At 35.7% G+C, this 27,114-nt stretch overlaps 1 pseudogene; it reads left to right on the top strand.

Annotated features, from left to right (window-relative positions):
- LOC144257174 (uncharacterized protein C8orf48-like) overlaps positions 1–25,923 on the top strand; it is a 77,971-nt pseudogene extending 52,048 nt beyond the window's left edge.
- Positions 25,924–27,114: the final 1,191 nt, after the last annotated feature.

The raw sequence follows: 27,114 nt of genomic DNA, 5'->3' as shown, positions 1-27,114 counted from the left end.
TGCCTCAGTTTCCTAATCTTTAAAGGAAGGGGGAGGAACTAAGTATGAATTACAATTCCCATGTAGCATACTATAATTTTTGTTTACATTAACTTTTTTTTTCATGAGAAGTAGACAATATTTGTTCACTTTTCCTGGAAGAAGTTATTTTCCTCAGAACTTAGGAAACACACAGTAGCTCATGAGGGCCAAGAATCAAAATCATGCTATTACCAAAAAGAACATTTAAATCTCCTCCCTCACAAATATTTTATATGCTATGTTTATATAATGCTGATTATTTATGTCTCACTTTTTTCATGTCATACTCTTAAATATTATCCAAACTTTTGGTTTTGTTTTTATTTATGCTAGCAATTCCTAGAACATTCTTAGGCATTTCTCCAAAAACTCTTTCTTGATCAAAGTGAATCACGGCACCTTCTTATCATTTTTTATACACATATAGCAAAAATATTAAGGCTTTCCATAATGTAGTATCTTTTACTTCATTAGTGGTAAAAGACCTTATCATCTCTCTCATTTTTAAAAATATAAATGTTTTTATGACTTTATTTTATTTATTAATTTTTATGTGGTGCTGAGGATCACACCCAGTGCCTCCCCATGCTAGGCAAGCGCTCTACCACTGAGCCACAATCCCAGCTCCATCATATCATCTCTTGATGTTGTATTTTTCTCTTTTTCCTTTAAACACACACACGCACATTCCTACTGGGTGTACTTCAGTTGAAGGCTCTGCACATTATAATTTGTTTTTCAAAACTACATTAATTTGGGAGTTAAAAACTGGAATTCACTGTTCTCAGAGAACCCTGGTGTATGTTCTACCAAGTCTCAGTTGCCATTGGACAGGCACCATTTTCCTCCAGCCCTGCTTCCAAAGAGGCAAAGAGAAGGCGATTTTCCCTTCAGATGCTAAATGAAAGCTAAGGTGCTGATCCCCTGGAAATGTCACAACTCCTGCTGAGAGGCTCTGAGTACACACAGGGTGATGTTTTTCTGTCATGGCCAGAGCCAGCTGCTGTCAACCCTGAAGACACTGCTTTCTCTTTTTCAACAGTTAAGCCACAGCTCTGTATCACCAATTTTGTGTTCTCTTCATCTTCTATAGAGAGCTTACATTTTTAATTAATATTCTTTCAGTTGCAGCCCTTCATAAGCCTTTGGGGATTGCAACGGAGGAAAATGCAATACTATGGTGGATATCGCATCTGCCCTTTGCAGCACTGCACCAGCCCCTCTAACTGATCTGGTAACACCTGACTCTCACTCACTGTCTCATACCTTATTGGAGACTCCTGATCTCTTCATAATCACTCATACAATTAAGAATTCATTATATGCCAAGCACTGGCCCAGGTTTCAATCATAGGTGGAGAATGAGACTAAGTTTCTTCCATGTATGAATTTACACCTAATTTAACTTAATTGAATACAGAATTAAGTAAGTAAATACCTACCAATCTCAGTTTTGTATTCTATAAATAAAAAGAATTCAGGACAATGGGCTAAAATATGATGTGTATGTGCACGGATATGTATGTGCACTTTTTGAGACAGATTTTCAGGAAGGAAAGCCTCTGGTGGGGAAAGGGGTTTCAGGACAAGGGAGGAAAAAAGATAAATGCTGCAAGGCAGGCATGTCCAGATCTTTCTGCAACTCAGGGTGAACAAACTTTAGGCACAAATTAATTCTCCTGCTACAGATATGCCTTATTGGTTCATAAGAAATAGAGTAGGCTATCAAGAAAATGGTGATGAGAGCAATTCTAACATTTAAAAATTAGACCATTATCCCAACAATAATACTCTCTATAAAATGAGTCTCAAGGATATAGTTTTTGAAGATTGAAATTGAGTTGGCTCCAGATTTAAATGAGATAGTGGGTATGATTGCTCATAAACAAACAAAAATACCCAAAGGTCCTTCCCTGCAAAGCTATACATTGTGACACAAACATCAGAGATTATTATATGAAATAGTATGCTGTGTTTTTAAATTCATACTTTGTATTATCAAGAGATACTTAAAACTCTGCTTATCTGATTAATAGATTTTTGAGTTCTTAACAGCCTAAGCAGTTCCTTTTTGGCCCAATGGAATCAGATATACATTGCTTATTGGTGGAGGTGCAGAATCACATCACTGCCATCAAGAACTTTCTGAGCTCTTAACACATCCCCATTGATACTGCATTTTGAGCAGAGTTAACAGATGTGATCTGGTTCTCAGGTAGTTTATAGATTGGTTTTTGTAGAAAGGGGATTCGTTTCATCACCAGGGACAATAAAAAAGAATGATCTTCCTCCTTGTACCAATGATGTCAAGCTAAGTAAGTTGTAATCATAATCAACAAGTGAGAGGAACTTTTTTATAAGTAACTTGGAAAGCGGGTGGGTCTGATTCCAAAGAGAAGAAAATACAGTTAGGAAAGTCCATCATGAGAGGTGACCAGGAAACATGAGTGAGGGAGTGGAGAGATCCTCAGATCTAAGATTGTAGAAATTGATTTGAATGACAGGCCTCAAAGGGAGCTAAGGGATATAGGTGAAAGATGTATTTTTAGTAGTGGTTAGTCTAAAGGAGGAATGAAAGTCTGAAAGAAGAGGGTTCTCGACACTCAGAATTTAATTGAAAATTCTTTATATTGTGCAAAGCATCAAGGCAATTGCTCTCATCTATTCATTTAGAAATGATTATGGGGACTATAAGCCAATTCCAAAAAACCAAAAGTCAAGTATTCTCTCTGACTTGCAGATGCTAACACACAATGAAAGAGGGGAAGAAGAATAGAAGCTCAATAGGTTAGACAAAGGGGAATGAAGGGAAGGGAGGGTGGATTGAAATAGGAAAAATAGTAGAATGAATCAGACATCACTTTTCTATCTTCATGTACGAATGCACCACCAGTAAAACTGCACATCATGTTCAACCACAAGAATGGGATCCTAATTAGAAGAAGTTATACTCCATGTATGTATAATATGTCAACATATACTCCACTGTCATGTATATCTAAAAAGAACACATTAAAATAAAAATGATCATAGGGAGGCTCTAAGAGGTTAAATGACTTATATTCTGGCAGAATATTAACAAGTTACAGGCAGGACTTGAACCCAGGTTATGGTACCCCTGGTTACAGACTCCTACCACTGTCTTAGGGGACCTGTTGATTTCAAAATCTCAGATAAGCCTTGTGCAATGACCTTGCCCCCAAAGTGATTTTTTGGAGAAGGCATATTGCATATCCACATCACATGATGAAATAATTCCTGCATTTAGAACATCTTCAATCTTCTACCTTTTAATCCTTTGGGACCAAAAAGTACTAGGCCAGCTGCACTTCAAACGTTATCTCAGTATATCCAAGAATTTGTTGCAATATCGCTATATTTTTGTAAAGACATCATTATTGCACATTCCTGAGGATGATGGGATTTTATGTTAAAACCTCCAAATTATTACCATCTTTCTTGTAAAGAGGCCAGTAACCTATGACAGGGTCTACAAAAACTGGGAGGGGTGCAATTAATTAAGTAGTATATTTCTGAATATTTAAGTTTCTATTTTAAACACATTAAAGCATAAACATTCATCAGAAAATTTAAAAAAAAAACAATAGTCTGGTATATATTAGCAGAAACTCAAAGCTAGAAAAGTTCTTTAGTTATTTTTAGATCATGAAAATATAATTAAGGAAGTTAAAAATTCCATCTTTCCACTAACATGTCAAAAGTCACTTTTTATAGTTACATTCTGGCTCTGTTTTTCAGACCCTCCACACTATATTGAGCTCATGCAGTATATTTGATATTTGCAAGATTTAATCATTCTAACATATATCATTGTAGAAGAGTATGAATGGCAATGCTGAATATCATCAATAGTTCACTCATCATCCTAATGAAGCATAAATAAAATACTGAAAATATTTGAAATGCAAACTGAAGATCCCATACAGTTCTTTTATCAAAAATAATACAAATTGTTTTTTGCCATGAATCCATCTCAAATCTGTGGGTAAGTTCACTTAGTCTATGAGACATGGTTAGGCAAAGGATAAGTGTAGAGTGATGGTAACTCCAAGAATACCAATATTGACAATAGAAACAGTTCACCCGCAAGAACTTAATGTGTTCTAGGCTCCGGGATAACCAAATTGCATGAATTATTTTATTTGAGTCTTACAAAAAGTAAGATGTAATAATAAAAACAATTACTATAGAATAATCACTATGTAATGAAATCTTTAAGAGATCACCTTACTTAAAACTTCACAAAACCGTCTGAAATTCTATGAGCGTTATGGTTTGAAAATAAGGTATCACCCAAAGCTCATGTGTGAGATAAAGAGACAGGTTCAGAGGTGATACTCCTGGATTATGAGAGCTATAATCTAATCAGTGGGTTAAACAATTTTATGGATTGACAATTTGAATGGATTAATGGGTGGTAACTGTAGGCAGGTCGAGTGTGTTTGGAGACTGAAGGTCATTGGGGACATGCCTTTCGGGTTTGTATTTTGTTTATGGAAAATGGAGTGCTCTCTCTGTTTCTAGGCTGCCCTCTCTGAGCTGAGCAGCTGCCCTCCCACTATGATGTTCTACCTCCCTAAGGCCCAGAGCTATGGAATTGGCTCACTATGGACTGAACCTATGAAACTATGAGCTCAAATAAATTGTTCTTTCTCTAAGTTGTTCTGGTAGGTACTTTGGTCCCAACAATATAAAACTAACTAACATAGTAGTTATTTCTTAATTATTAGGAATTGGGAACAAAGATATTCTTGAGGTCACCAGAGCATGGATGATGCGTTGTCCTTCCAGGTGAGGAAGGGGACTTGCTGGTATTGAGTATGGCCCAATGCCTGGAGAACCCTATATTTGTAAATGGTAACATCTTTTCTGGGCAGGGTGTAGGCAAGCTTGTGATACTAGCACTGAGCATAAAAAGATAACAGCTTCTCTAGAATTAGGATCTTCAGATCTGGTAAGCCCATGTTGCTTGTAGATGGTATCAACAGCAGCAGCATGCGCCTCTACTTGGGACTTTGAAGTCAATAGGATATGATGTATCGATTCTTGCTCTGTGTGGTCATTTTCCTTCAGATTATTTTTGTGAGTTATTAGCTAGTTAAACTAGTAGCTTTTCTTATGTGTGTGCATGTGAAGTATTTTGGTGAATGTGACTAAGTGCTCTCTTCATCTTGGCCAAGAATTCTCTTGAAACAATGGTAGCATGAGGTAAATATCCCCATTTTACCAATGAAGAAACAAATGTAATTCTAAGATGACTTAGTATTGCAGTGTGTTCTAGTAAGGTTTCTGCCACTGGGACAAAATACCTGAGATACTTGACATAAAAAGGCAAAAGATGAATTTTGTTCATGGTCACGAAGGTTTCAGTCTACGGGGATCTTGTTCATGTTGCTTTGGAACTATAGCAGCACCGTAAATCACGGCAGGAACATGAGATGCTAGAGGCTGCTTACCTCATAGCAACTGGGAAGCAGAGAAAGAGAGGAAAGAGCTGAAGCCCCAATGTGTCCATCAAGGGCACGCCCCCAACGACCTAACTTCCTCCCACTAGGCCCTGCCTCCTGAAGGTTCCACATCTCTCTATAGCACTACAGGCTGGGATCACAGTATTAGCTTATGGGCCTCAGGGGGCCATTTTAGATCCAAACTCGAGCACTGTGTGTCTTGCCTGAAGTCATTCAGGTAATAAGTTGTAGAGACAGATTATAATCTTAGGCTTCTGACTCCAACTGTTCATTAATTAGTGTTGTTACATTAAAAAAAAGCACTGGTCTAGTTATTTTTTTGTGTATAAAAGATAAGTTCATCTTAAAGCATTTTTCTAATTTTTTGTCTTTATTTTTCCCTCTTTCTATTATCATATATGGCCAACTAAACATTTGTTATTTTTTCCATATAGTCATATTCTTTTGAGCTTCACAAATGTCTTTATCCTAAACTATTATTATCTTGAATAATTCACATTGTACTACTATAGTAGTTCATAATTCATTTTTGTCTCCATTACTGGAAATTCTGCCTTTGTTCAATAGATCTGCCTTTTGTTTTTTTGTTTGTTTGGTAAGGGCTCGAATGATATCATTAAGCTGACTGATACATTAGGAAGTGTAGGTTTAAAGATCTCTTCACAATCCAGCCTTCTGGCTTTTGTTCCTGAAGAAGCAGTATTAAGAAGTGGGAAGAAGTGACCCTTTCTAGTTCAAATACTGAAAAAAACCATAGAGAAAAAAATGTTTATATAAAATTCATGAGAAAACAATTTTCCTTTTACTGACCCAAACTAGGAGACCCTATGGTAAAGAGAAGATATTGTTATAAATTCAGATACAAGCTCATTTAAAAAACTCCAGAGATACAGTTCACAGTGACACGAGCAGCACCAATCAAGACTGAACAGAGCTTTATAAACCTAGTTTCAGAAGTTCTGAAGTTCAAGTAATCAGATAGATTCTAAGAATATGCTGACACCTAATACATCAATTTTAATGAGATACATTATAATGGGACAAGTATGGGATATTGAGGAACACGGGTATCAGAGAAAAGTCATCGGTGGGACAGAAACAGCAATGGCTGGTCAAATTCAGTGTGGTCATTTCCATAGTCCCAGCTAAACATATCACTACTGCCTTAGTGAAGTACTGCTATGGTTAAAAACATGTTTAAACTTAACCATTCATTCCACTCCACAGTAAAATTGTGATCCTTCTTAATGAATGATTACTGTGGTCATCATGAAAACCCAGGCTTAACGAACCTCTGTAGATAGAATGAACCATAGATTTAATGAGCCTCTTTGAACATAATTAAGGAAATGAGACTTATGTCTGATATTAAACAGAAAATACCTACTTTAAGTTTCAGTTCTTGAACAGGGTAAACCACACAAGTACCATCCCTTAGAACGAGCTTGGATAATCCATAGGCTTTGGTTGCGTCCCACATTTCCTCCTATATATTGCTCAAAAAGCAGGCATTAGGTTCATCAATTTCCCATCATCATTAAACATGCTGGGTATGTCTGAAATAAAATTATTTACTCAGCCATTATTTCTGAGGTTAGTCATGAGGCTCTGAAGACAAGATAAGAAGCCCCAATTAGTTAGTTAATAAAGCCTGAGACAGGACAATTGCTTATCCGGGGATTTGTTCAAGAAGCAATCTGTAAACACAGTTTTGAATGTTGGGACAGGCACTGATTACAGATGGAGACCAAAGCGGGAACTCAGATTGTCCTATGATGACTAGAAAAATCTGTGCAGCTAGTCTTTATATATATTATAAATGCAGGATCTTACCTGTTTAGAACTACCCTGGTTCTCTTGAGAGACACAGAATTGGTATTTCATACCACTGTGTCATCATATGTACAATCCAGTCGCCTAATTCTATATTTAAATTAGCTTCATTAATACATAATGATGAAATTCACCATTTTGAGTGTGCAATTGGATGAGGTTTGATAAATATATAAATTCTTGTGACAACTAACAAAGCCAGGATATTATATTATTATATATCTTTACACCAGGAAATTCTTTCATACCCTCCAGAGTCCTTCCTTTCTCTCCAAGAGTGGCTTTAGCAGTCTTTTGATATTTTTATCACTATGGTTTTATGTTTTCTAGAATGTTATAAAAATAAAATTATATATTATGTTTTATTTGGGATTTGGCTCCTTTCATTCAGGATAACGTTTCCGACATTCATCCAGATTACAGTGCATAGATGGCATCAGACCTTTTTTATTGCAGAGTACGACTCTATCGTGTAGATATACCACATTTATTTATCCACTCACAAGTTGATGGACATTTGGATTCTTTCTGGTTTCTTTATTTTCATTGTTATAACAAATGAAGCTAGCTGCTGTAGATATTTATATACAAGTCTTTGTGAAGATATGTTTTCTTTCTCTTAGGTAAATATACAGGTATAAAATTTCTAAGTCACATAGTTAGTACATATATAGTTATATAAGAAACTACCATGCTTTCCAATATGACTGAAATATTTTTGATATGCAACAACAATCTCTGAGATACCCAATTCTTGTACATCCTGAAAACACTGGGAATAGTCACACTTTTAAATTTTAAGCATCATAGGAAATGTGTAGTTCTATCTAACTCCGGTTTTAATTTTCATATTTCTAGTGATGTTAAGACTTTTTTCATGTATATATTTGATAGTATGTATATTCTTTGGTGAATGCCATTCAAATCTTTTGCCTTCCCACCTTTTTAAAATTTCGGGTCTGTATTTCTTATTGAGTTATAAGATCTCTAATATATTCTGGATATAAGTCCTTTTTTAGTATTTATTTAAAAAATATTTTCTCCCAGCCTGTGGCTTTCCTTTAATTTTCTTCAAGTCTTTTTTGAGGGTACAAGTGTTTTTAATTATGATGAATTTCAATTAACTAATGTTTTTCTTATTTGGTTTGGAAATTTTCTGTACTCTAATAAATGTTTTTCTAACATCACAAACATTTTTTCCTGTTTCCCTTTAGAAGTCTTATGTTTATTAGTTCTTAAATTTAGATCAATGAGTATGATATATTTAAACATAGTTATTGTATATGGTGTGAAGTAAGAGCCCCAATTTATTTGTATATGCATATACACTTTTCCAGAACAGTTGCTGAAAGAATAATTTTTTTGTCAACTGAACTGCTTTGCATGTTTGTTGATATTAAATTAACCATTTATATTCATGTGTTTCTGGATTCTCTCTCCTGTTAGTGCATGGATATGCTTTATGGGGTTGGGGATGTGGCTCAGTGGTAGAAAGCTTGCTCAGCATGTATGAAGCCTTGGGTTCAATCCCCAGCACTGTCACAAAAAGAAAAAGAGCCTACATAGCCTTCAGCAACACCACAATGTCTTGACTAGTGTGACTTATTCGTAACAAGTCTAGGTATTTTTCAAAAATTGTTTTAACTCATCTAGTTAAAATTTGAATTTCCACATATTTTGGGTTTTGATTGGGATTGAGGTGAATATGAAGATCAAAATTATCTATAACAATATATCTCTACATAAAAATATACCTCAGCACCACTGATCTTCTGCTCAATAAATGAGGTATCTCTCTAAGTTTATTTAGGGCTTCTTAAACATTCAGTAATGTTTGTTAATTTTCAGTTTGTAAGTTTTGCATAACTTTTGTTAAACTCATCCATAAATATCTATATTTTGAGTGTTGATCTTAGTAGCTTCAAATGTTTGTTGCTAATATACAGAAATAAAATTGTTTTTTGTGTATTGATATTGTAATTTGAGATGTGAGTAAATCAGTTATCTGTTTTAACAACATTTTTGTTGATTCCTGCTTAATTATGTTGTCTATTAATAAAGATACTTTTATTTTAATTGAAATAAATATTGCTATATTTGTCCATAAAATTGTGACATGGCTTTTCTTTTTTTTCTGTTCCTATCACAAATTGCATTGATTGATTTTACTAATCATACACTAGCTTGATGTGTGGATAAAATCTACTTGGCAATAATAATTTTATTCTCTCTCTCTCTCTCTCTCTCTCTCTCTCTCTCTCACACACACACACACATACACACACACACATACACACACACACACACACACAAATAGGAAATAACTTGCTAGTTTCATCATTCAACTAACAAACCCAACAAATTGCAATCCAGAAGCCAAATAAAAGTCTTGCAACAGCCAAAATGGCATTTTTAATCAGTAATTTCCTCTTGTTATTATTCATGGTCTTATTACTTTAGTTAAAAAGTATAAATACATTAATGGCATACCATATATTACACACACACACACACACACACACACACACGGATAGTATCATTATTTGTGCCAAGTTTGGCTCTCTGTACATACCCAAATGGTTCTGTGATTGCCATGTACTGTACATAGTAGATTAAATGCAGTACTTTGGCACGAGAAAACAAACCTTAGTAATAGGTGCAGAGATGGGAGGATCTGAAAGCAGACAGTATGAAGAAAGAGATTACAAAAAAACAGACAAAATAACTGAAAACTATAGCAGCTGGGGCTACTCAGCAATTGCATAGTAGTGTGTATGATTCATGCTCCTGAGAATAATCACAGAATTTTAGCACAAACAGTCTATGTTCAAGATGGTGAAATAGCCATTAAGAACAAATTCAGTCTGATCAGTATATTCTGTTTAACAAGGCAAGGAAATATACAATTCATTTCTAAATTCGTCCATTAATAGAGTTAAAAATATTTGGAGTAAAATTCATTTCTTTTGGGAAATTTACTTGGACTACACATTTCAAACTTGGTTCAATAATGCTGCTTCAGTGCAGAACTTGATACATCCATGAACAAGTTACCATCTAAGAGCCACAGAGTAAGTGCACTGCCACCTTCAGGGGGTGCTGTAAACAGCACAGGCTTTGAGCCTCTTGGCACCCCTGGAGTTGTGTGGTACTGCAGCCCTGTGCACAAGGGCTGGCATTTTCTTTGCTCACATCATATCCTCACTGCTGGAATGGTACCTGGCACATAGGAGGCTCCTTATAAAATTTTGTTTCAGATGGGCGCGGTGGTGCACGCCTGTAATCCCAGCGGTTCAGGAGGCTGAGTCAGGAGGATCCCCAGTTAAAGCAAGCCTTGGCTATTGAGAGGCGCTAAGTGAGATCTTGTGAGACCCTGTCTCTAAATAAAATACAAAATAGGGCTGGGGATGTGGCTCAGTGGTCGAGTGCCGCTGAGTTCAATCTCTGGTACCAAAACAAACAAACAAACAAAAATTGTTTTAACTATGAATGATTGCACTGAACTGCAATATTTTAGAAACAGAATATTTGAGTTCCCAGAAGAGTTAATATGGAATTTTCAGTGCTCAATTAAAAGAGGGACAAAGCTTTTATGGATGTCTTGATTAATTGGATCAGAACATTAGACTGAAAGGTAATATGTGCAAGAGAGGGAACTGAGGAAGCTTCAAGTTCATGATGTCATGAAGGAAAACAGGTTTTCCATAAGTCACCTTCACCTGTTAAGGTTCACTTTTCTTTTGAGGTCTGAGGCAAGGCCCATATGGTTTCCTACATTCCCAGACTAGATCATGATATCTTTTATGATACAGTTTATTTATTCTCTGCTCTTAAAACTTCAGTCTATTTTAAGTTGACTTTGTGGTGCTGTTGGACTCTACTTAATATCTTTTATTCACTCTAGTTTAGTACCATAAAAATAGAGCATTTAGGCAGATACTGATAATAACAAGGCATTGAATTTGGAGTCTGGAGATTAAATTCTACATCTGGATGAACCATTCATGTTAAGATAAGTGACATCATATTTGGAAAAAAAATTCCTATTTCCTTAATATCTTTTGCTGTCTATGAGGTTAAAAAATAACCTTCAGAAATATTACATTATTCTAAAGGTTTTCTGAAACTATTTTTGACTTTATAATAGATAAGAGAGCAATTAAGCCATTGAGAATTCAGCATCTGCATATTTTAAGATATGTAAAACATTCCACGCCCTATCAAACACATTAAAAATGAACCATTTTTGCAACTTTGAATTTTTTTAATTCTTTAAGGGCACAGTGGGACACTAGCCAAGCTCAATAGTTCACAAGTCATTAGATGTGTGCAGTGGCTTCCAAGATATGCTAAAGCGAATGAGGAAGGGGATTAAGAAAACAATCTTTTGTGGTATCTTAGAACTCTTATCTATTATGAAGTCAAAAATAGTTTCAAAAATCCTGCAAAGGATGCACTATTTATAGGACCCATGGTCAGCTCATCAGATGTAATGGTTTTCTCATATTGGTCATTAATCTTTGTTTCAGCAATAATCACCGGCCATCATAAATTCTAAATACCCATGGAATTTCATGGTCTGAAATTATTCTGCAATTTGATGCCCAAACATTAAAAATAGACCAAGAATTTGAGAATTTATTTTCTTTTAATCGGTTGCAATGTAAAATGTTTATGAATCTCAGTCTTGAAAAACTATTTTAATATGATGGAATAGTTTGGAACCCTTTAAAAAGCAATAATAGGCTTATATTACATCCTTTATATTGGACTAAACAGAGAAATATTTTAGAAATCATATTTAGCTGCAGAGTTTTACAAGATTATATTTAAGGTGCAGCTTGAACTCACCTTCCAGATGTCTCATTTATAGGACACGACTGCTTTGCCCATGAATCACAGCCTGTCATTCTGCTCCTCATTGAACTTTCATGTAAACTAAGAAAATACCAGAGCCCTTGGCTCTCCTGGGTCTTTTATTATAGGATCCACTCAGTCTATACTGCTTTTTGATAATGAAAGGCAGCATTAGAAGTTAGGCTGTGTATACAACAGGGTTGACATCTTAGTAATTGGTCTTAATCACTCTGGGGTATTATATCCCAGATTCAGGCCTCTTTCCATTTTCCATACTTTATTCATCAATCTTGACTTCTGTCATAACTTGGCAAGAGTCTCTAGGATGCTTTCTCTTGTTAAACAATTCTACATTTCCTGAAATAGACACCCTATGTTTCCTAAAGTGAAGAAGTCTTTGGAGAAATTTCTCCTTAAATTGAGTTGTATATAAATGATACACTTTCAAGCTAATTACTATCATGTGATAAATATCTATAACATATAATTCCTTAAAATCTTTGATGAATCAACTACTTTTATTGCATGTGACTGCCTCAATTAAATCATAAGGAAAATTTCACAGTATATGATGGAAATCTGCTGATATAAGAGAAGTATTACATTGCATCATAAGCAGTTTAATTTGTTGATAAAAATAAAATTTTCAATTTAGAACTCATGATGAACAACTAACAGATTTTTATAAGCTACTGGAAATTCTTAGCAATTATTATTGGTCAACTGATCTTTCTAGGGCTTTATGAATACAACCATAAACCTTCAGCATTCTGTGAAATGACCTTGACACAGACTTGTGTGAGCAGAGCTCTCTTGTCATGGATTCAAAGTGAAGAGAGCTAAGTGCATCACAAATCACGTTTAATACATTTATTAAGGATAAAAAGAGTGTCTTTGTTATTAATACAGCAGAACCTGTGACCATAGGTCACTATCTTGACTAATGCTCTTCAGTCTCCAAGAAAATGTTTCTCTACATTTTGTGTTCTGTGCCCTCAACAGAAAGGTAAGTACATCCTATTACTCTAGATGTTGTAAAAGTTTAGGGGTTTGCCCCTCTTGGCAACAGAAACAGACATGCATGGTGCATTAAGTTGGAAAACACCACATATTCTATCTTTACACTGCTGTGTCAATGCCACCTTCACATATCTGATTCTTCCTCTATTCCATCTCTTCTTCTAGCACCTGCTTCTATAGGAACTTTGCCAACTTATGTTGAAATGCATGCCATTTCTGAAAACACCTTTATATTTTCTCCGTTTTGCATGTTTCCTTTATTGGATAGTCTGGAGTGTGAAATTTCTTCATTTTCAAGACCATTCAAATGTTGGGAATTCTTTAACTTTTTCTTAGGCACCCTATTATTCTATATAGATCAAGCCAAGAGTAGACTTAAAATTTTGTTTTGTAATTCTCTGTATATAACAGATTACTCTTTTAAAATCTATGTTATTTGAGAGCAAGAATTTGTTGTGGTGAGGAATGAATGATATATCTATCTCTATCCACATTAATTCCTGACATCTATATTTGCTGTTTTTAGTAGTTCTTTATGTTAACATGACTATCCCCCCCTGCTGCCTCACTTTCCACCTCACTAGGTTAACATTCTGTGCCCGATATTATACTATAAAACTGACTAATATTTGGCCTTCCCTCTATATATTTCATTCCTTCCTGTGTATCACACATTTAATATTAAATTGAACAATGAATTAGTTTTAAGAGGGAGACTAAATGGAATTAGAGAAATTAGCTGTGTATATGGAATATTAAAGTAAGTATAGGGATGATAAATAACAATGAAGTATTTTTAAAAGAAATAAATAATGCCACAAGGAATATAAAGTATCCGAGATAATAAATGAAAGGATATTTGAGACTTAGATGTCCTCAAGGAGTTCTTCATCTAAAAATGGTAGGAATTGATGAATGAATGGATCCTTCTCCACCCCCAATCCCTTTACTGGTGTTCCATGAGATTTTCATCTGCCTCATGTGACCTGTCAAGACCTCATTTGCAAACTCTATATGCCTTGCTTATATATTATTCAAGACGGGAACGCTCAATTAAAACCGAATTATTATTGTGATTCCCCAGGCATATAATAGGAGCTTGACAAACACTTTCAAATATTTGTCTTAAATACAATAATGAAACAATTAAATCATGCACAAATATTACTACTTTTGGAAAAAGAAGTTTTAAATAAAAAACGTAATGAATTTTCAATTTTTGCTATTCTTACTCTGGTCCTCTCTCCTATGGATTTGATAATACGCTGACGTTGTGTCCTAAGAGCACATCTCTTGGTAGCATAGACAACAGGTCTGTATAACATGCCAATAAACTGCAAGTTAACCAGTAAAACAACACGCTCTAGTTATGTGAAACTGGCATTATTGCTGATTCAAATTTAGCTGAATCATGGAGATCTCTTATATTTCTATCAAGAGAAATTCTCATTTGAGAAAATACTTCTCTGGACTTCAGGAAAAAAAATAAGCATATTTTCAGTGGGAGAACAATTATAATTACTGAATTTCCTGGACAGGACTTTTCTCTCTTTTATCCTTTCTCTCCACCATCAACATTTATAAAATATAAAATATTTATCTTATTTTTGAATGTTTCCCTTTCATTAAATTTAGCTACAATTGACCAACTACATTAAAAGTCAGGAGTCTCCACCTATAAAGATAACTTGCTTTCTAACTCTAGGGATGGCAAAAATTAGCAGTAAAGCACAGGAAGGAAATAACATTTTAAGTAGAAATTACTTTAAGTCAGATTTCTAAAATAGTTAGAAGGCAGTATTCACTGTTGAGTGATCAGTTTTAGTGAAGTGATAAGTCTATGAGTAATAGGAGAAAACACCAAGGGGCAGGTGAAATAATTGTATTACATGCAACTCAATATTTTTTTTGAAAGTCTTTTTTTCTTTAGGAGCTCATTATTCTGTGGAAAGTTCCAAACTGAATTAGGAAAGCAATTCCATTTGAGTTGAAAATTGTTTCAAAACACTCCGGAAAACATTAGATGAGGTAAGCAAAAGTAACTGCTTCAACTCTATACTTAGAGTTCCACCATCTGTGCTTCTACATTTCCATGAAATATCCCAGTGAAATCACACAGAAACATTGCCATGGAACTAGCACACATAACTCAAGTATATGACACAACTAGTCCAAAAAAAGGTTGATACATTAAACAGCAGAGGAATTAAAATTTTAAACCATGTTAAAGGATGTGGTAGAAAAACATCTGGAAAAGAACAGGTTGATTGAAATAGGCCTGTGTGGTTTCAGGAATGGAAGGTCATACTAAACTAATCTCCAAAAGAACTCCAAGGGTATTTCTGCCAAAATAAACAAAGGCAATTCAGGAATGGAATACTTTTGGATTCTCCAGGATCACATTAAAAGCCTGGTGCTTAAAGAGACAGTCTAACAACCTCTTATATTTATCCCTTCCATTATTTTAAAGAGCATTATATGTCTTTTCTTTAAAATACATAGGAATAGACAGAAACACGTATATTCATTTGGAAAGTAATTATTGTGTTTATGTGCCAGGAAGGTACTGAGATTGAATAATTAAATGATGTTATCTTCATCTTAAGGTCCCCAGAGTAGAGTAAGAGACAGGCAACCTCTCTGATGATACAGTAGACTGACTTAAACACAGAGACAGATTTTGCATGATCAACCCAAGATATTTAAAGATGATTTGAATTTTAAGATTAAAGGTGAAGATAAGGTGCATTTTTCCCAGGTGTTAGATGTTTAGAGTGCTACATAAGTCCTATCTAGTTCTGCTGGGAACTTCAAAGAAATAATTGAAGCTACAACATCTTATTTTACCCAGGTGAAAGACTTTTGGCAAGGCAAAGTTTTATACATTCCCACCTGTCTTAATGTCTATTTATCTACAAACTAGAATTCAGAAGGAAGAGGACTGTAAATGAAGCATATGGGCATGTTTATTGGATCTCACTGGTTGATAATGAAGTTTAGATTTGCCAATAAAGATTTTATGGAAAAAGTTTTAATAAATTGAACAAGCTGAATATATAGGTTTGGTATTTTGACTAAGACATGTCCAAAGTACAGACACAATAAAAACAAACTAGAAATTCTAAGATTCATACTAATTTAATCTTGTGGTAGGAATATCAGAACTTAATGTCTGTGAGTGGATACATACAAACAATTGTTTTAAGATGGCGGCAGGAATGGAAATGTGTTTATTAATTGTTAGCTTTTGAGAATATTCAAATGAAATATAAGAAAAATAAGCAAAAACATTACTACAGAAAAAATGCTTTTAAAGATTTTTATCTTGTCAGATTGTTAAAATGTAAGGAAACATGACTAAAATATGTATCCTATTCATTTGTAAAAATAGGAATAAATAGTATTATATATTATACATATATATGTATATACGTTAAGGTTTTATTTTCTTAAGAGAAAGTCCAAAGCATGAGAGAAAATAACCATAGAGAAAACACATTAACTATTTTTAGAGTCAAATGCTAACTTTTCTAGAAAGCGTTCATAGGTATTTAATTATGAAACTTTTTATTTGGTATGTTGGAAATTATTTACTTTTGTGGAAAAAGCATTATGCTTTTAAGAAATTTAGCTTTCTTTGGTTAACCACAGAATTAGCAATAGGAGTATTAAACTAAAAGCTTACTACTTCAGCATACATACTATTGATGTCATTAATGCCATAGTTATCAACACCCATTGGAGTGCCTTTTTTTTTTTTTTGTACTGAGGATAGAACCTAGGATTGTTGTTCTACCACTGAGCAACATCCCCACCCCTCTTTGCTTTTTTATTTTGAGACAGGGTCTTGCTAACTTCTTGAGGCTATCCTCAAACTTGAGATCCTCCTGCCTCAGTCTCTGGAGTTGCTGGGATTAGAGCATGCACCACCACATCTGGCTAAAAAGGATTTTTAAAGTTATTCTATTGCAAAGTTAAATATGTGTCTGTCAGCTTTTATGTACATGTGTTCCACTTTATACATATTATCTGAGCTCCTCTCTAAACCAATCCCTCTGAGCATGTACCCCTCCACCTCATGTCACGGGGTGTGACTGTAACTTCCCTCCCATGTATTGAAACTTCATATCTCCATGTTATTGGGTTTTTCACCTACATACACATGTAATGCTTTTTCTTATATTAAGTGCAATGCTCTCTCGATTTCCTTCACCCCTCCAGCTATTGCCTATCTTGTACTCTCTTTTATAGTAAAGTTTTTCCAAAGTTGTCCATATCCATCATCTCTATTTTCTCTCTTCTGATTGATTTTAAAGCCAATTCCCATCAGGCTTTGATCCCTACAACTTCAAAGCTACTCTTGTCAAGGTCTCCCAAATCCTACACATTAAGAAATCTAATAGTGATTTCCCAGCCCTTATCTTACTGTTGGGGCGTTTGATACTGTTGATGACTTCCTTCCCGATCCTTTCTTCAGTGGGCTTTCAGGACACCCCACTCTCCCAGATTTCTTCGGGTCTCCTGCTTTTCTGTTCCTTCTCAGTGTCCTTGGCTGGCTCTTGCTGCCGTCCCCTTCCCCTGATGTTGGTACACAGGGTATCCTTCTTTCTCTTCTCATCTGTAAATACTTCTCTGGTGAACTCCTGCGGATCAGTGGCTTAAAATAACCATCCATATCCTCATGACTTTTCAGACCTCTGCATTGCCAGCCAGATTGCTCCCGGTGGTCTCCAGACGAGTCTACTAGAATATCCTATTAGCCTTTGTCCAAAGGCTCCTCAGAGTTAGCATTTCCAAACACTGCCCTTCTGGTCTTGCCCAACAATTGCCTTCCTGATGTCTTTTCTGTTCTATTTTTTTTTAAATATTTTAAATATTTTTAGTTGTGTATGGACTCAATGCCTTTATTTGTTTTTATGTGGTGCTAGGATCGAACCCAGTGCCTCACACTTGCAAGACAAGTGCTCTACCACTAAGCTACAACTCCAGCCCCTCTATTTCTATGAATTCTTCCAGTTTCTGCTCTGTAACTATTTTTTTTTTTTACTCACACCTTGTCTCCCTTTCATTAAGAAATCCTTAAATGTCAAACTTCAAATATTTCCAAAATCTAGCCAGTTCCTACCACTTCCACTGTTAGGACTGTGGTTCAAGTAACTATTATCTCTTGCCTGGAGTCTGGCTTCTTTCTTGTCCCACTGAAAACCTACAAGGCCCCACCTGATTGGGTTTTACCAACTCTCTGCTACAATCTCTAATTCCTTCCATCTTCTCCAGTCCTCAGAGCATCTTTCTTGGCCTCTATACATGCCAGACATGTGCTCAGGGAGGACTTTTGCTGTTGCAGTTCTCTCCATTTAGGGCTCTTTTCCCACAGGGAATGACCCTGTGGCTCATTACCTCACCTATTTGACAGCTTTGTTCAAATGTCACCTCTTCAGAGAGGCCCTCCCTGACCCCTGTATTTAAATTCCAGGATCCCTCAGCATTCTTTTGGGCAAATGCTTCCTTTCTTTCACACACTACCTTCTAATGTAATTTACTTATTTATTATGCTTACCGTCTGGCCACACAGTAGAAGGTTAGCTCCTGAGGAAAGGCTTTCTTAACTATTATTTGTTATGGCGTTTCATATGCTGGGAAAGAAGCAAAATAGACTGAGCATATTTGGAGAAGAGAGACAGAGTAGAACAAAATTGGGTCTGGATGAAGAGGTGGCTTTAATTTTATTATTTGTAATGTTTTTTCTTTCTTTCTTTTTTTTTTTTTTTTTTTTTTTAGTAAGAAAGGACCTGATGACAATAAGAGTTTTTCTTTGTTGCATATTAATGGTGGGTATGTGTTAGTCCTATTTTTCCTCTGGCCTTTCTGAAAATTTAAAATAATTTATAATGTTTAAAATAAAGCAGTTAGAAAGAGAGCAGCAAGTCAGGTGACTGTAGTTCTCAATGGCAGGAGCAGAGATGAGGAGAGGGATGGGTGGCCAGAGGAGGAGAAAAGAGGACAGTAGCCAGGAGGAAATGGATGCTGCTCCCCCATGCCCTAGGCCTGTATTGCCCCTAAAATCTCAGCACACAGAGGATCACGAGGGACATATGTTGTGCTTCAAATTTCAATTCAATTGCTCTGGATGTGGCTGTGAGTTCAGCCTTCCAAAGGACCCCCAGGTGATGCAAATCCTATCTCTTTTGCAATGTTGGTGACAGAGGCATAGAGTGTGGGATCTTTACCTTAGCCACACCCTGGAATCACCTGGAAAAACCTAGAATATACTAATGTCTGGGTCGAACTCCCAATGATTCTAATTTCATTGGTTTTGTGTGTTATCTGGCTACTGACATTTCAAGCACAGATTCTAGTATTCAACAACATTTGAATTCCATGTCAGGGGTCCCAAACTTTCCTGGTGTGCCAGCTTTCCTGGGGACCATGTGATGCCTGCTTCTTGCAATCTCCCTCTGGGGGAATTTTGCACAAAGGTCACTGAGATGCACCAATCGCTGCTGCTCAAGGCCAGCTGACCCAGTGCAAACACAGACTAGATGCCCTAAAAGACTGTTCTTTCAAGGACCTCCTTATCGTGACAAGCAACACAAAAGTGGGGAAAGCTGACTTCCAAGCAGGACATTGTCAGAGGAGCTGCTTAGTTGTCAGAGGTGTTCCTAGATTATGAAATCATTTGATTTTTTTTTACTATTTTCATAATTTACTATCACTATGGTATGTTAGCAAAGATACATGATTTATTAGGGATCAAAGCAGTCTTTTTCTAGCTCTGGGGGTGTTACAGTCTACCAGTTTTGACAAATATTAGGCCCTGTATTGCACAATTGTGAATTTACTTATGATGTGGTGGTTGTTATAGGCACAGTCTTGGTGCCAAGAGCATGAAGATCAGGAATCTGTGTTTATGTCTTTTTGAAGAAGCAACAGATTAGCTGAGACTCAAATGGTGAGAAATCAGAAGGGAGAAATGGGCAGACGGCAGGAACAGCTGCTGTGGAATTCTGAATGGATTCTGCTTCTCAGGGGAACCTTCAGTGGCTTAAAAAATGTTCCCTCTCCTTCTTCCTCCAGTATGTTTACATGAAGCCTTTACTAACAGTGCTCACTGAAATAGCTCACGTGTGTGTGTGTGTGTGTGTGTGTGTGTGTGTGTGTGTGTGTAAAAAGGTAACTCACACCAGGTAATAGGGTTCAACAAGACAAAATGCTGCCAACACATGTGGCCGGACAAGGTCAAGGCCTGAGTCATGCTTCATCCTAGCAGCTGTGGGATGATCATTTGGAAAGGAGTCAAAGTAGGAGAAAGGACAAAGGAAGTGAAGGTTGTGAGGAGACTCCAGAGGCTGTGGGGTCACCTGGAAGGCAGGATTGTTGGACCCAGTGGGAAATGGTGGTGTCCTGTGCTAAAAGCAGGCAGTCTGTAGCGGTGTACTGATGGTACTTTGTATGGGTGTGGGTGGCAAGGAAGAAGAAGGAGCTATGGGTGACTCCCAGAATTTGGACACCTTGGCTCCTTAATGGGTTTCTATTCTATTCTGTGAATTTCTAAACTCAAAACTGCAAATTATTTTTAACCATAACCCAATTCCCCAGTTTCTACTGTTGTTTGATTAGAGCTTCTACACCATAGGTACTTTTATATACTTACAGAAGTAGGGAAAAGTATAGAAAATCAAATTACTTTTAAAAGCTCCAGATAATTACTATTTTTCATGGGAAGTGAAATCCTTTTTTTTTTTTTTAATATTAGAACTTGAATGTAGGGGTACTTTACCTCTGAGCTATATCCCCAGTTCTATTTATTTAAAAAAATTTGAGATAGGTCTCACTAAATTGCCTAGGGCCTCACTAAGTTGCCAAGTCTGGCCTGGACATTGTCATTCTCCTGCCTTAGCCTCCCGAGTCACTGGGATTATAGTCCAGTGTCACAACACCTGGCTGATGGGAAATGGAATGCTATCAAGGGGAATGAATTAAGGTGCTTGACTCTCCTTTCAATATTATTTTCCTTTGGGAGTCTTAAAACATGATGTTCATGTAACAACAGGCCATGAAGAACCAACCGAGGATTTACTATGCATTGTGGATACCATAGTATGTGTCGGGGGCTGGGTGGGCACACTAAATAGATAAGAAAACAGTAAAAAGAAAACAAGAATCCTAAAAGTCAAGTCAATATGAGATTTTGGAACTCAGACATAAATTGACCAATCTTTTGACCAAATAATGTGACTATCTCCCATGGAACTTGTCTTTATTTGGATTAACCCCTTTTTTCAGATATATCTATTAGTTAAAAAAAAGATGTTTGGCTAGATATCCTTCCTGTGAAATAGTAAAAAAATTTAAAATATTCTGCGGGGGGAAATATGAAAGAAATAAGTACTGCAAATAGTCTTTTTAACAGATTGGTTTAAAACATATTTGTAGTTTTCAATTGCCACTCCAAACATCTCCCATTTCAAAGTTAATTTTTGTCATTAACATATTTCTTGAATGAGATGGAAGAACAACCCCCAGGGAGAAAGGATGGGTCCTGTGGGGAGAAGGCAAACGAGGGGCTCTGGGCTGTGGACTTTCATCCTAGTATGAGTGGGTTTCGAGGTTTTACAACTGTTTTCCTGATTTAGGCTTTGAACCTTCACTAGTTTCCTGACCGTCCAAGTCTCTAATTTTAAATCACACTAAACATTCTGCTATGATTAACTCTCATTAAAACCTATAAAAACAAACCCCTCTTGAAACCAGTTGCCATTTTTTTCCCTGAAAATATCCCATTCCACCACTGCATAATAAAGACAGCTTGCTGATCTGTGGAGGTCTGCTCCCATTTCAGTTATTTTTGCTTATACTTCTAAACAACACAACAGAATTGGGTAAGGAATGGAGAAGAGGGATGACATTATATTTTAGGATTTTTCATTAGAACCCAATAGTTTCCTTTTTTTAGAAATACTATAAAAACACATTAATATATGGTATGAAGAGTTGATTCAGAAGCTAGCGAATATATTAAAAGACGCAAATACATTAATACTACTATTAATATTATAGTTTTATAAACATATTATGATCCTATTACATTTATTTTGACACAAACTAAAATTATGATTATATTATTACAGATTATGGTTACATTATCACTAACGGTATTTTCCTTAATCCAGGATTCAAAAATTGGATAGAAACAAATTTTTACCTTAAAATCTGGAAAAAAGGAACAAAGCAAAATAAGTTCAGTGTAGGAACATTTATTTGTACTTAAAGAGTTTAACAAGTTTAAAACATTTTCATTTAAGCAAAAGAAAGGATGGAATTTTGCCTCTGCTAAATAGAATGAAGGCTTCCTTTGTGAGATCCACTTTTCTGGCATTTAAATTATATTGACTTAAAGATTTAATAATTGCACTAAAATATAGGAATCAAAAAAGGAGAATACAAAGATGATAGAAATGTTGAGATAATAGGGCTCAGTGAGATCATAGGTTTTAATCACTTGGTTTTTTTTCAATTTGAGGAAGTAACTTTTATGTTTTTAGTTATTTGCTGTTCAAAATATTTTCACATATGCAAGTTTATTAATGTTTTGGGGAAATGTTAGAGTGCAGTAGAAAAGAAATATGAAACCAAGGAATCAGAAGGGTACGACACTTATTAAAGATTAAATAACTCATTTGAAGCAGCCAATATGCATTGGTATAAATGTTAATGACCCCACCCTCGCTACCATAAAAATTCATATATTGAAGTTTTGCCCTTATGGTGATGATATTAAGTTATGGGACCGTTTGGAAGAGTTTACGCTATAAGGTCAGAGCCCTCATGATTGGGATTAATGCCCTTATACAAAAGCCCCCAGGGAGCTGCCTTGCCTCTTGCACCATATGAGGGCCCAGAAAGAATCAGGCACCATCTATAAAACAGAAAGTGAAACCTCACTAGACATCAAATCTGCTGGAACCTTCATCATGGACACTCCACTCTCCAGAACTATGAGAAATAAATAATAAATTAATGTTCTCTGTAAGTTTAAAGTATTTTTTAGAGCATCTCAAATTCATTAAGATACCATAATAGAAGAATCTCTGTATTCAGGTTTCCTATTCCATGATAATGGTCACTAAGCAGGTACCATGTTGAGACCAGCCTCAGCAACTTAGTAAGGCCCTATCTCAAAATTAGAAATAAAAAGGACTGGGAACATGCCTCAGTGGTTCTGAATTTTACCAGAGCCTCAGGTGGAGACATGGGAAATCATTGCTCAATGCCTAAAATGCCTTAAATAGTTCAGTCAAAATATCTGAAAATAAAATCAGTAAAAGTTTTTATTTTTTTGTATGATCTCACTTGAGACTCAACACAACTCCAAACATGGGTGCTGCTGCCTCTTGTTACTGAAAATGAAGGATCCGATACAACTCGGGTTGGAGGAGGGAGTTCATAATATACTTTTGAATTTAAAGATCATGAGGAACTTTTAAAATATTTTGAATTTGTGTTTAGATTAGCTGATGCCTATATTTTAGAGAGCTCTATGATAATGACTACGGATTGTTCTTTAGGCCAAAGCATGCATTGGACACATTATCTAATGGTAGTTGAGGAAATGCGTAATCACATGATACAGCATGATAAATAATATCCAAAAAACCATAACGAGTGGGTCACATTTAATACTTCCCAGTTACATTGAGGATTATAAAGTGTAATTAATTTTGGCCATTTGATGCTGCTTTCTTCATCCAGGATAAATTGTCTTCTTGTCCCTTTTGGTTATAATGCCACCTGTATCATTATATTTGATATGTAGGAATGCCTTCAAGAGGGCCAATGGCTTTTACTCCAAGCACGTTAAGTGTTCTCAAAATTACAAGTTCTTGGTTTTTCTGTTTGTTTGTTAGTTAGTTTTTTGGGGGGATGCTGTGATGTAAAAAAGACAGACAAAACAATCTTACAAAATAGCAGAAGTTTGTTTAATGACTTACTGCTGCACTTCTTTGCAGAAGGGCCTAACAAGTTTTGTGTGTGAAATCCAGCCACTGAAAGGACAAGAATTGGCCTCTGCTAGCCAGAACAAAGGCTAACATTGTGAGATTTTGCTGGCATGATACAGAGGTTTCAAATAGGAATTCTGGTCAGAGCGATATAAAGGAAGTGCTTCATTAGCTATCATAGTGCACACCTCTCAGGCTTGTACCACATGGCAGCGGGTAGCAAGGGCAGGGACCCAAAGAATGAGCTATTCACTCAGGTTTCATAGTCTTGCTCTGTTTCAGCCTTTTGAGTTGACAGCTTTCAAGTTAAGCATGGAAGCCTCTAAAGAAACAGTCTTACATTCTTCAGTGATATAGTTTGTTTTGGAAAATGCCTATCTCAAATAAGGAGATAAAATAAGTTTAGCCCATGAGCTGGATTTATTGCATTAGCTGTCTTCCATGCTAATTAATATCACAGACATTCCCCATGTAAGTCAGTCTTATTGTGGCAAGTGCCCAGTCAATGATAAATTAAACTAACACAATTTTTTCCTTCCCTCTTCTCCTCCCCAAGATGGTGCATGAGAGGAAAATCTTATTATATTAGGCTTCTCTTATATGCATGGGGTCCTTTACATTTGTCTTTCATTCATACCATTATGTTTCTTAGAGTTGACTATTACTTTGAAGATCAGTTAGTTTTTTTTAAATATAAATAAAAAAACAAACTTCTGTCCTCCTTTCTTTAAAAAATATGCTTAACATATTCTACACATTACTCTGTTTTATCTTAAAAATATATTTTGGATGTCACATGACATCAACATGTATATATCTTTCTCATTTCTCTCTACAACTGGATAATATTCCTTTATAGGAATTTGTCACAGTTGATTTGCTTGTTTTGATTGGCATTTTGCCATCATAAAAAATCAAATTTTCCTTTATGTCTTTGGAAGTACAGTTTCAAGATGATTCCTAAGTCTGAGATTACAAGATCAAAGTATTAAAGGCATATATAGTTTTCTATGTATTGCTAAATTCTTCTAAGGGGTGCACCTATTCCCAACAGCTTGATCCACAGGATATATAATCAAATTTATGGATTTCTGCCCCCATCTAATGGGTGGAAAATAGCTTAATAAAATTTGAAACTGAAAAACCACAGGGGGAAAAATCATTGAAAAAATATGGGAGTCATAGATCATGATCTGAAACTTGATCTTTGCCCTGCAGTCTTTTGCACCACTAAGATAAACTTGATCCATCAAAGAGTGGACTCTAAAAAGAAGAGCAACAAACACAAAAAGCTGCAGTTTAGATGCGATCCAGAGCCTTCAGAAATCAATGCCTTAACATGTACTGTTCCTGATGAACTTTTAAACAGAATGTATTTTGAAAACGTGAGGACAACACTAAAACAGGTGGCATCAGCAAAGCAACACATTACTTCACAGTGTCCCAACTGTATTAGGAAAAAAGCATAGCTGGCTCAGTCTACCTTCCTAAAGCAAAAGAAGACTTTACTGGAGTCAGTTCTCCTCCAAGAGAAAGTAGATGAACATATTCATACCACAGACTTTCTCACCCATGTTGGAGAAGCACATCAGGGTCTTCCCAGGCTTTCAGATGACCCTAAAATAATCTGGAAAAGACTGAAAGAGAAAACTCAGACTGGATACTCCTGTTTTGAAAGGTCAGATACCAAGCAGAAGATGTAGCAAGATGGAAATAGGACTTCATTCACCTTTTTTCCTCTACCACTTCTCAAGTCTCTTACCCAATCAAACAGAAGATGGTGATTACTAATGATAACATGCGATGTGGATATGTGTAGATATTTCTGTTGTTTTTTATTTAAGTAACTGGCATTTCTTGGAAACTAATAAGGATTTTTTATGCTATCTTTCTAGATTTGAGGACTAAGAACTTCCCATCCAATACGTTTATCAGATTACACAGGGCAACGTTGTAGTTGGAATAATTACAAAATTTTTTTTACAACAATATAGGAGTGATATTGGTACTTTGGATTAGGTTGTTGATAGTACAGAGAGAAAGAAGTACAGAGATGTAAGAGATACTTAGGAAACAATAATTGTTTTGGTGATTAAATGGTAATAGAGATTTAATAAAAGATAAATGTTAAAAGTGTTAAAAGTCTTACCGAGGTTTTGATTTGTGTACCTGTTTGATAATTAATTTCATTAAGATGGGACTACTAGAATAAAACCATGTTTGATAGAGTAATCAAGACTGTAATTACTTGCACATAAGTAGTTTGAGGTGTATTTGAGGCATACACATTCAGAGTTTGAGGAAATGTTATTTATACTTGTAATGTAGAAGAAGAGTCTAGAGATTTGAAATAAAGGGGGCAGATGGGGAAATCATTGGCATTTATTGGAAATTGAAGTCATAGATGTGGTGAGCTTCCCTGGAAGAGAAGAGAGGTAAAATAAAAGCAGGGTTAGTACCAACTCCTGAGAAATACCAATAGTTAATGGCCAGGTAGAGGAGAATAAACTTGCAAAAGAGTTTAGAAAAATTACCATAGAAGGATAAAAGAAATCAGGAATGTGTAATAGCATATAAGTCAAGGAAAGAGAATGTTTCAAAAAGAATGATTGGTCTAAGCATGTTGGTGAAACAGAGAGACCACATAGAGATGATTTAGACATGTGTTGGGCACTGTTGACCTTAGCAGTAGCCATTTCACTTATAGAAATGGAATAGACAAAGTAGGTTGAGGAATAAATGTGAAATAAAGAATATGAATATAGGTAACTCCTTAAAATGTTTAACTGTTGGGGAAAAAGAGAGGTGAAGCTGGAGACAGATGAAGAGTTGAGGGAAGAAAGTCATTTTGGTCATGAAGATATGAAACTTCTGTTGCTCATCCTAATTTCCAC

This window comes from Urocitellus parryii, chromosome 10 (assembly GCF_045843805.1).
Source record: "Urocitellus parryii isolate mUroPar1 chromosome 10, mUroPar1.hap1, whole genome shotgun sequence".
In the NCBI taxonomy this organism is placed as follows: Eukaryota; Metazoa; Chordata; class Mammalia; order Rodentia; family Sciuridae; genus Urocitellus; species Urocitellus parryii.
This window is presented reverse-complemented; position numbering and strand designations above follow the sequence as displayed.